Source organism: Onthophagus taurus, chromosome 1 (assembly GCF_036711975.1).
Source record: "Onthophagus taurus isolate NC chromosome 1, IU_Otau_3.0, whole genome shotgun sequence".
NCBI classification, from domain to species: domain Eukaryota; kingdom Metazoa; phylum Arthropoda; class Insecta; order Coleoptera; family Scarabaeidae; genus Onthophagus; species Onthophagus taurus.
Genome location: NC_091966.1, coordinates 29,813,672 through 29,823,826, shown reverse-complemented (window position 1 = coordinate 29,823,826; position 10,155 = coordinate 29,813,672). Strand labels below are relative to the sequence as shown.

At 31.4% G+C, this 10,155-nt stretch overlaps 2 long non-coding RNA genes across 2 annotated transcripts; both read left to right on the top strand.

Annotated features, from left to right (window-relative positions):
• Positions 1–5,172: 5,172 nt before the first annotated feature.
• Positions 5,173–6,062, top strand: LOC139432422 (uncharacterized). The gene is made up of 2 exons (XR_011642214.1): positions 5,173–5,286; positions 5,509–6,062. It is a non-coding gene; the product is annotated as an uncharacterized lncRNA (long non-coding RNA).
• A 707-nt stretch (positions 6,063–6,769) lies between these two features.
• Positions 6,770–8,435, top strand: LOC139432446 (uncharacterized). The gene is made up of 2 exons (XR_011642221.1): positions 6,770–7,177; positions 7,262–8,435. It is a non-coding gene; the product is annotated as an uncharacterized lncRNA (long non-coding RNA).
• Positions 8,436–10,155: the final 1,720 nt, after the last annotated feature.

The following is a 10,155-nucleotide window of genomic DNA, read 5'->3' as shown; positions in this document are numbered from 1 at the left end:
CATGAATGTTTACAAATGAACTCGCAATATGCTTAAGCAGCTATATCCGTCTTTAACAGAATCTATATATGTAGCTAAATTTATATCGTTTTCATGCTTGATGAATTAGTGGATGTGCAAACAGGTTTACTTTAGGAGAAATCTTAAACTCTACCTGCACGCGCCTCTTTTGGAAATCCAAGGTTAAAAGTGCTGTACACAAATCGTTATAAGTTTGGATTTCTTCACGGGTACGGACGGCAATATACAGAGTGTTTCAAAACAACGTTTAAAGATTTATAGGGCGTACGGTCCCGACGAAAACAAGTTGGAAAGACTTAATGAAAATGAGCTCGCAAATCAGCCGTTACAGAGTTAAAAATAGTTCCATTACATTACCGTAATAATAAAAAGTAATAATTTGTTTTATTGGTTATTATAATGGTTTAATTGCAACATACTCTAATTATTACTGGAGATGTTCAAAATGTCGCCCCGCAACACCAACACAGTTTCTAGTTGTGCGTTGAAAGGAAACTTGCACTCTCTCAAACAACCCGTCATTTTCACGAATCATCTGATAGCTGTGATCTATTCGTTGGCGAAAATCCTTCAGATTGTGCACAGATGTCGTGTAATCCAAAGTTTTTAAATAACTCCATGACCAAAAAACTAGTAGCGGCTTCGCAATATCATAATCGATAAGTATTGACAGTATCTCGTTAATAGTTGATTTCCGGATTCATGTGCAATGTGACTTTTCAACTTGTTTTTGAGTGTAGTATAAGGCCCTATAAATATTTAAACGTTGTTTTGAAACGTTTTGTATATATCTGTTACTACTGTATGTGATTGTGTTACCTTCAGTCGAAGGAAATGTGTTGAATTACTGCAAGTAGCTAATCACACAACGTGGACAGCTCTAACATCTATGAAAAATTCGTGATAAAAATGGATAATATGAACATGGACCTCGGTGGACCATTGCTAGAAACTACTTAGATTGAAAGAGATACATCAAATCTCGGTGACTTCACATTCAACCTGTTATATCAATAATCCAGTAAATGTAAAAGATTGATTAAAAAAGCGTTTCTCGTTTTGGCGGAATAAGACAAGTTGAATAGATACTACATAAATATTCTCCAACGAACGGACCACGGATAGTATTCTTTCCGATCATGCCCTCCAGTCATGTTATGGAGTTTTTTATGTATATTACATGCTACTCGTGGGGCTGCTCTTTATTCTTGCTTTATTCCGTTGGAGTACATATGATAAACGACTGTTTCCTATGTTTATTAATCCTTGACCCTTCTTTTTAGATTGAGTTAATGTCAATATATGCACCCCTGCCTGTTCAAATTCTTTCATTAATTCTTTTTCCTTTCCATTCATGCTTTTTATGTTCTGAGGCCCTACTTTCCATGTTGAGTTTCTTTCTCTTTTGCAGTTTCTCTTATCTCCCATCTTTGTTATTCTATTATCCTTCCAAGCACTCGTAGCATTTAAAAGTGTTTACTTATCGCTTATCTAAGCTGTTGAAGTTTACAATCTTTTCCTTCCAGTTTTTTTTTGTTATCTTCGATACATTTCGTACCAGTTTCTCCATGGTGTGTCCTTCAGCGAATTTTTTCATTCCTTTTCGCTTTTGACTGGTGTTTCCGTTACTTTGTGTACTGCCTGGCACATCGTGTAATGCCGTTGTTGTTTCTTTATTAATCACCACTGTATTAGCTATATTTTATGTATGCACGGTACTCTTTTACTCTCTCCTCTTTCAATTGTAGAATTAGTAGTTCTCTATCTTCTTGTATGTTTTTATGGTCAATTCATATTTCTGTATTTTTCATCTTTTCTGTGTCCTTGAAGATTTTTTCCCTATAAAGTACAAATGCTTTCATGCCCGGTATTAATTAAAATAAATCTAGACCTAACAGTAGAACCAACACTAGATCTAGAACTAGAAGCTTTCAACTTATAAAACTAGTTCCTAGAAACAAGGAATTTGTTTCTGAAGAAGGTTACAACTTGGCATCTGAAACATCAAACACTTTTCCAAAAGCGCATGGATTAACCCGAAAATATTTGATTCTCGGTTTATTGTTAGTTTTGGTGATAATGTTAGTGTTAGTTCTAGTTTTAGTTCGATTTCCTGTCTTGGTGATATTTCCCAATCCTTCCCGCTTCGTCTACGTCGAATTTTTGTTCCGAGTTAATTCTTATTTTCTGCATTACTTCGTGGTCATTTCTGCATTCCCTTTCATTATTATATTCGTACTCCGTATCTCTATCATCAATTTTTGTATCTTATGTTTTTTGTTTTATTACTTTTTCTAATAATAATTCGTTTTTTTCTGTCATATGTTTCATTTCTGATGCCAATATGTCTATTTTCTTGTTCATCGCTAACACATTCCCATTTATGTTGAAACATACTTTCTATTCTACTCATATCACTTATGTTTATTTTTAAATATATGGTTTCGTGAGAAATGAACAAAAATAACAACCAACTGAGCAATTAAAATAATATAATTTATTTCTGATTTTAGTATTGGTTTTTGTAATTTTTTACTCTAAATTTCCCTTTAAATCGGGTTAAATCTCGCAGCAGATTTATCTACGTGTTGACGATATCCCCGTGCCATCTTTTTCTAATAATAATAAAAAAGTTATGGTTGGAAACTCAGTTGGAATCATCCACATATGCGAATAAATAACGCAGTAGTATCAAACATTTTTATTGAAGAAATTGGGACATTTTTATGTTATATTACCTTAGAAATAAAAGTTGGCACATAAATTGGATTAACGTAAAATAAATTGAAGTACAATTACAGCCTTCAAAAGCCCTAATCGGTCAATAAAACTAATATAAATAAAAGATGTATAATTGTGTTTTATTGTTGTTGAAGAAATTTTAGGTAAAATTGTTCTATCGAATATGTTTCTGGCCTGTATACAGATTTTATTCAATATTTAATTACTCATCACTTAAACATGATTTATGAGTATGCCACTTTATATGCCTATATTATGCGGTCAAATATATTTTGTGATTCATATTTTAATTATCGATTCACCATTTCAAATTTATGAAGCATACCAGAGAAATCATAGATAATAATGTATGATAAATTTTTATTTAGAATTTCCATCAAATTCTGTTTCACTGTTTAATATTTGAATATGTACCTAATTTGAGCGATGTACTACACATTTTTGCAAATTTTTCAAATTTATTTATTTTCATTAATTAATTGCTAAATAGCATTTGAACGAGCTGTAATTTTCATTATTCCTTCACCTTTATTTTAAATATCACCTTAATAAATAACGAATATTTATGAGTTTTGGTTCATAAAAGTGGTGGAGGCGCCGGTAAGGTAATGGGTTAGCGTTAAATAACCCGTAAATTATCTTAGGGTATATTTCTGGACGTGATTGGTGTAATTTATGAATTCAACTTTATTCATTTCCTTTCTTTAATGAGTGATAAGTGTTCAAGTTAGGATTTATGCTCAACACACACGAAAATGGCACGTTACATGCTTATTATAAAAGGAAAAACGATTATCAGATTTTCATGTCATCCGATTAATAGTTGCTATTTAAATGTGTTGCGGGTTTGCTTTGTATGAATAATTATTTGTTTTACAAGTGAGATTTATTATTAAAAACTACCATTTTAAAGCAGTGTTTATGCTGCATTTCAAGAACGGTGCTTTTATAAAATTAAATTTCATCGATTTTGAAGTGTGCTTGACTGTTACGGACATTTTACCTGGAATGTTTGCTTATTAATTTTCGTTTTAAATTTCATGGAAATAATATTTCTGCAAACTTCAATTTTGGGTAATTTAAACCAAACAAAATAAAAGTTGAGCTAAATTTAAATAGTAGTGTTTTTATTGTTAAATAAATAGTATGAAATAGCTAAGCTTTAATGTTTAAAATTTAATGGTTGGTTAAATGATTAGAATGAATCCAAAGGTTTTAGTAAACCACTGAATACTTAAATAGGTCTCTACCGCAACAATGCAATTTGTAAATCAAAGGTTTTCCATCTGAATAATGAACAAATAACATGATAGAGTGCTTAACCAAAATCTGAAGGGGCGAATAAGGATTAATTCAATTTCATTTATATAAAACATGAGGTTTTACGATGTAGGTACGCTAATGTCGACGTTAATCTAGAATTTTCACACTGAGTGTGTAACCGCGAACGACTCCGGTCACAATTCCACCGAAGCCGGATCGTTGTTAGTGCTGTCACCGACCGGAAGCGTTTAATCTTCTAACGAGGACTCGTAATCTGCCCCTTCACCGCCATAGATTCTGCGCATCTGCCGGGGTTTCCGGAAGTACCTCGTAATCTGTCGCAGATGCAACTGGATGGACGTTTCAAACTAAATCTGTGTCATTCCTATTAAATTATTCGATTTCTCTCAAACTTAATTGTATTAAAACCAACCGGATTCTATTATTAAGACAATGAAGTAAATTACTTTTCCGACGTCTGGTTCCGCGAACATTTAAAGTAATATTTTATGAAACTTTTTATCTATATATGACGTACGTTGAAAATAATGATGATACCATTAGTAAAGTTTTAATTGCTGCCGTTATTATTGGGAATAACACGGTAGAACTTACCTTCCCTAAAACTTCTACGTGTACAATGCGAGGTAAAATTTTAAAATAACAGCCGAATATCCACCATTCTCTCCACTATTTCATAATTTAGAGTTATACAGTTATAACACGACGTACACAGATTACCCTCCGGTACCGTTATAATTACTTCTAACGTATTCATCATTTCATGACGGTACATTTCTCTGCACAATTAAACCCACTAACATTATTCTGTTAAAACTTTGTTATAAATTCAAACAACACATTTAAATAAAATTGCTTTTGTTACACATTTACAAATATCATTAGAAACGGTGCTGATTTGTAATTGAATCCTCTTTTACTAGAACTTGTACATATAAAAGTGGTTCGATGTACTTCAGTGCGAGAAATGGCACTCGTCCCCTCTTTCTGTTGACAATAGGTAATTGCGCTAGAAACGAGGTTATTCGATACGTAAGTGAGGAGAGACGGAACTACCTCAGTTGAAGAGGAGGACTTCGACTGTAGAACCTTGTACGTAAGGACAATCGAGGTGTATTTTAGTACCTATTTGAGATGCTGCATTCGACAGTGCTCGCTTGCATCGTTGACAATTGCTTGTCGAGTTCGTTTCTTGCAAATTTTGATGTTGAAATATTCAATCGGATGTTTAGTAGAAATGTAAGAATATTATCGTGAAAATTATTTTCTATATAATTTTTTTAATAAATTTAAAATATAATATATAGAAATAATCGTATAATTAATGTTTTCTATAATTATTTGGATTATATAAAATGTTTGTATTTCATAATTAAACAACAGAATCTATCAAATATAAACCTTGAATAAAGTGACGTAAATATAAAACAGATTTTCAATTAATAACCTAATTTGTTGTAGTTATCATTAACAGTGGATTTTAATGGAAGTAAACGTAGAACATATAGAGTACGCCAAGGGATATTTTACAGAAAATTACAACATATAGAAGAAATGATACTTTGATTTTCACAAAAGTTTAGTACATCCAACTATGAAACTTATCAATGTTAATATAAGGATGAACAACTTTGGACAGATACCTAACATTCTACACATCCAATGATGCAAGTTCAAAGCCAAACCAATACACACAGACCATTTATATCACAAACAAGTCAACCAAAACTGAATAACAGCAATGGATACCTAGAGTGAAATGATCGTAGTATGCAGATCTATCTTAAGAATAACAGATTCCTGAGATTTCTAGTAGGTTTCTACTATTTTAGTAGATTTTGAGTTATGTCAGCGTGATTATCTACAACTCATCAATCGATCGTAAACTTTTCCGTATATCAAATGTAATCACAACGTAAGAGGATTGAAAAGTTTTATCCAGCAATATATTTACAGTTCATGTGTGAAGACTATGTAGTAAGCAATCCATTTCGTATTAAAACACAATAAATATATGTTTTATTGATTTGATGATAATAAATTAAATGATGTTGATGAAAATTAAATTAATGTGAAAATAGAAAATGAATATAATTGCTAGGCGAGATAGAAGTATGATCTAAAGAATCTATACTAGCCTAATTTTATCAACAGCCACTATCGTTTTTTATTTTTTTGTGTAAAACCATTATAAAATTAAATAAATTAACGGAGAAAACGATGCGAACACATGCTTAGATTCTTAACATCAGCGTTAAACGAGTAAAAGTATCTGGAGTAATGTGCAACAATGGATGTTTTAAGCAAATTCAGGAACCACCAATATCATTAACAAACATTAACTACGCACCACCGTTTATGGATGGACCGGTATTGCTATTTATTTAAACCGCATTATGTAAAAATTAACTATGCACACTCTTTTGGATGATGAGAAAAATCCTTTTATTCTGGTGCTGAGGTTAAACACTTGATGCAACACTTCAGATATCTGAAAAAAGACGAGACATTGTATAAAGAACGGAAAGTGCGGAAAGTCCCATCATTGCCTATAATAATATCATCCCTTTAGCGACCAACTTGAACGCGAAAAGGTGTATATTGCTACTCCACCGAAGAGTACACTGCTAAAACCCTTCTTAGGTCCATTTCAAAAAATTTGGCAGAAAGAACAACAATTATCGGAGTTTGACATCCACTTTTTTGACCATGTTGCGCTTTGTTTTGGACATCTTCAGCAAATGTTCCTTCTTCCGAAATTATGCAGCCCAAATATTATAAACTATATCCTTGCTATCTACTTTGTTGTTTATTTGTAGTTCAGGAACACTGATGTCATTTAATATTACCATATATGCTGTCTTATCCATATTGATATTCAGTCCCCACTTCTGGCATTCTTTCTCGAGTTTCCTGAACATATAATCAATATCACACTCTTCATTTGCTACAACAATTTTGTCATCAGTAAAGAAAAGGATTGTCAGGCTTTGATCTTCCATCTCTATAACCATTTCCGACACTTGTTTCCTCCATGTTTTCAGCGGTTCTTGGATATATATTTTAAATAAGCTGTAATAACAATAAGCAGATATTCAGCACCTGAAAGAACTTTCGTTGTCGAAAAGAAGTCAAATACCAATTTTATTATAAAAATTGGTATTAAATTGGTATAATAAAATATACCAAAGCTTCCATAAACTAAAAATTATAGGTCAAATACCAAGTTTTCCTGTACGGAACCACTATACACAATAATCATATCCACTGGTTTAAAAATTGATCGTCAATGAAGCAATGAAAACGTGGGCATAATGAATTAATAATGACTAATCATTGATTTAAACCATTAAAGCATTTCACTACAGTAAACATTTATTATATCAACAAAATCAATTAATTGTATAAAAGAATATTGTTATAAACCCATGCTCTTTATATGATATTATAAAATATCAATACTCTTAATCTAGTGAATGTAAACATTAATTTCAAAATTCATTTTATAAAATAAATCAACAGAGTTGTGTCGTTAATTCGAAAAAAATAGATTAGACAATTTTCAAAAGTACAGGCGACCTACATGTTGATGTATGTGGTATATATAGAGGTCAAAGTGGGGTTTGTTTCTAAAGGAAAATCCTAAGGCTACAATCAATATTAACAATACTGTTATAGACAGTAAATTGTCATGTAACCGAAGGGAGGTGTTTTTAGACGTCGGAATACAAAGAAAAAGAAACGTTGCAATGGAAAAATGGGCCATTAAACGTAATCATACTTATTATTATCAAATAGAAAGGTAACTCTATATCTGTATGGAAATGAGTATTATTCTGGAATACTAACATATAAAATCAATTTATTATTATTTATTAGCATTATTTTTTATCAATAGTTGAATGTAATGACGAGAGAACCTGTATAATGAGCAGACTTTAATAAATTATAATTAGAGTTTAGATCCATGTTGCAAGTGAATTATTTAAAAATAAAACGAAAAAACTTGTTCTTTTTATTAAATTTGAAGTCAAACTAGTTTCGGGGCTAGCCCCATCCTCAGTGGCAATGTCAATAGAAGACTAATACCGTAAAGTGAAGATCATCAAAATGAAAACTTGTGAAACTTGTCTTTTCACGCTTCTTACAGGGTATTATATCGCCTTCAGCTTTATACATGTTTTCAATTGCCTTTTCATGATCTTCACTTTACGATATTAGTCTTCTATTGACATTGTCACTGAGGAGAGGGCTAGCCCCGAAACTAGTTTGACTTCAAATTTACTAAAAAGAGCAAGTTAAGAAGTTTTTTCGTTTTGAATTTAATGAATTGAATTTGAATGTTTTTAATTATTAATTTTGTAAAATAAAGGTTTGTATTTATAATATTTATTTAATCCGTTTCTCTGTCCTGCGTAAACTCTAAATTTGAAAGATTATCTAGTTAATTACTTTTATTCAATATAAATTTATTTTAATTTCCATATACGTATATTTTAATGAAAATAAAATTCAATATTTATATTTTGTTGTTCAAAAAACCCATACTATTTTATTCATTACTATCATATTTATGTTCAAATATCCATAATTTTTGATTTACATACCTACAAATTTATCAAGCATTCTCTCATCAAACTTCTCAACACCTGATAAAGTAGTAGTAATGGATTTGTATATGTTTGAATATTATTAGTGTTCTAAATAACTAGTTACAAGTTTTTGTTAGTTATTCGAACTGTAGAGGATATAATACCGGATATAACGGACAAAAATTATATAATAAAATATAATTTAATACATCAGTATATTGAAATATAAACGTTAGCGCTCATAAATAGAATCCAATTTGGGTTATTCCCCAAGTTGCTCTATTCCATGTTCATAGTCGTCTCAAGAGATGCACGGCTAAATCCAAAACTTTCTAGTTCTAGGTCTAGTGGTAGTTCTAGTTTTAAATGTTATTCAGCATTAGATTGTTGTATATTGTATTTAGTGAACGAAAAGTAAAACTAACACTAGACCTAGAACTACAAACATTCGGGCCTAGCCGTCTTAAGAGACGAACAGCTAAACCCAAATGTTTCTAGATCAAGTGTTACTTTCCACTATAATGGACACTCCCTTTCCCGTATTAGTCCGTTATAGCGAGGTTGTATTAATGTATATTAAGTTCAATAATTAGTCAATGTTTTCTAATTGACTTTATAGCAAAAAAAGAAATCTGAAAAAAATCCAAATCGATTTTATAATTTTTTTGTGACATTGAACAAGTTAACTTTATAAGTAACACAAAAATGTAAAAAATGGTTTTCTTCTACCTTGATTCTTTAGAATGTAATTAATTGCAAGTGTGAGTTTAATTGCATCGCGTCGTTTCATTTCGATGATTATCTGAGAGATTATAATAAACCATTCGAAATGGTCATGAGTCCTTGATCGGTACTAAAATGTAAAAGTCCTCGGACAAAACATTCTGCAAAACAGGCGATAGCGATGTTTACGCCTGAGAAGATTTATGCGTCTCCCCGGTACCCCTTTTATTTATTTCGCATTTCGACTGGCAAGCATTTTCGATACGTATAGGTACGAGTATGTATGCACACATGGTCATGCGTTTATCGTCCACAATTAATTTAATAACGGGTTAGTGGCCGTATATCACCGCTCGGCACGAATGAAGTTGTAAATATGTCCCTTAAATTGTCTACCTATATCGCATCTGTGGTCGTTTTTGTCCGTTTTCGTGAGCTTTAAATGTACGTGTACCTCTTAAATTTTCGTTAAAGGGTAAATTATGGTTGCCGGGATTTACGATGGTTTCATGAAGCTCTTGGTCAAAGTTATATATTTTTGTATTGTTAAACTTTTGCAGTAAATTAACCGGAAAGTTACGTTGAAACGTCGAACATAAAATTATATCGCGTTCATAAAATGTTTCGATTAAAAATAAAATGGCATAAAAAACACTTTTTTATTATTTTCTTTGCGTATGAAATAACTAAAGTAAAACAATTACATTTATTCAAAATTATGTCAGATAATATTTCCTTCAATCAATGTTTTTATCAGATATCGTAAAATATATGTTTACGACCACGGAAATGC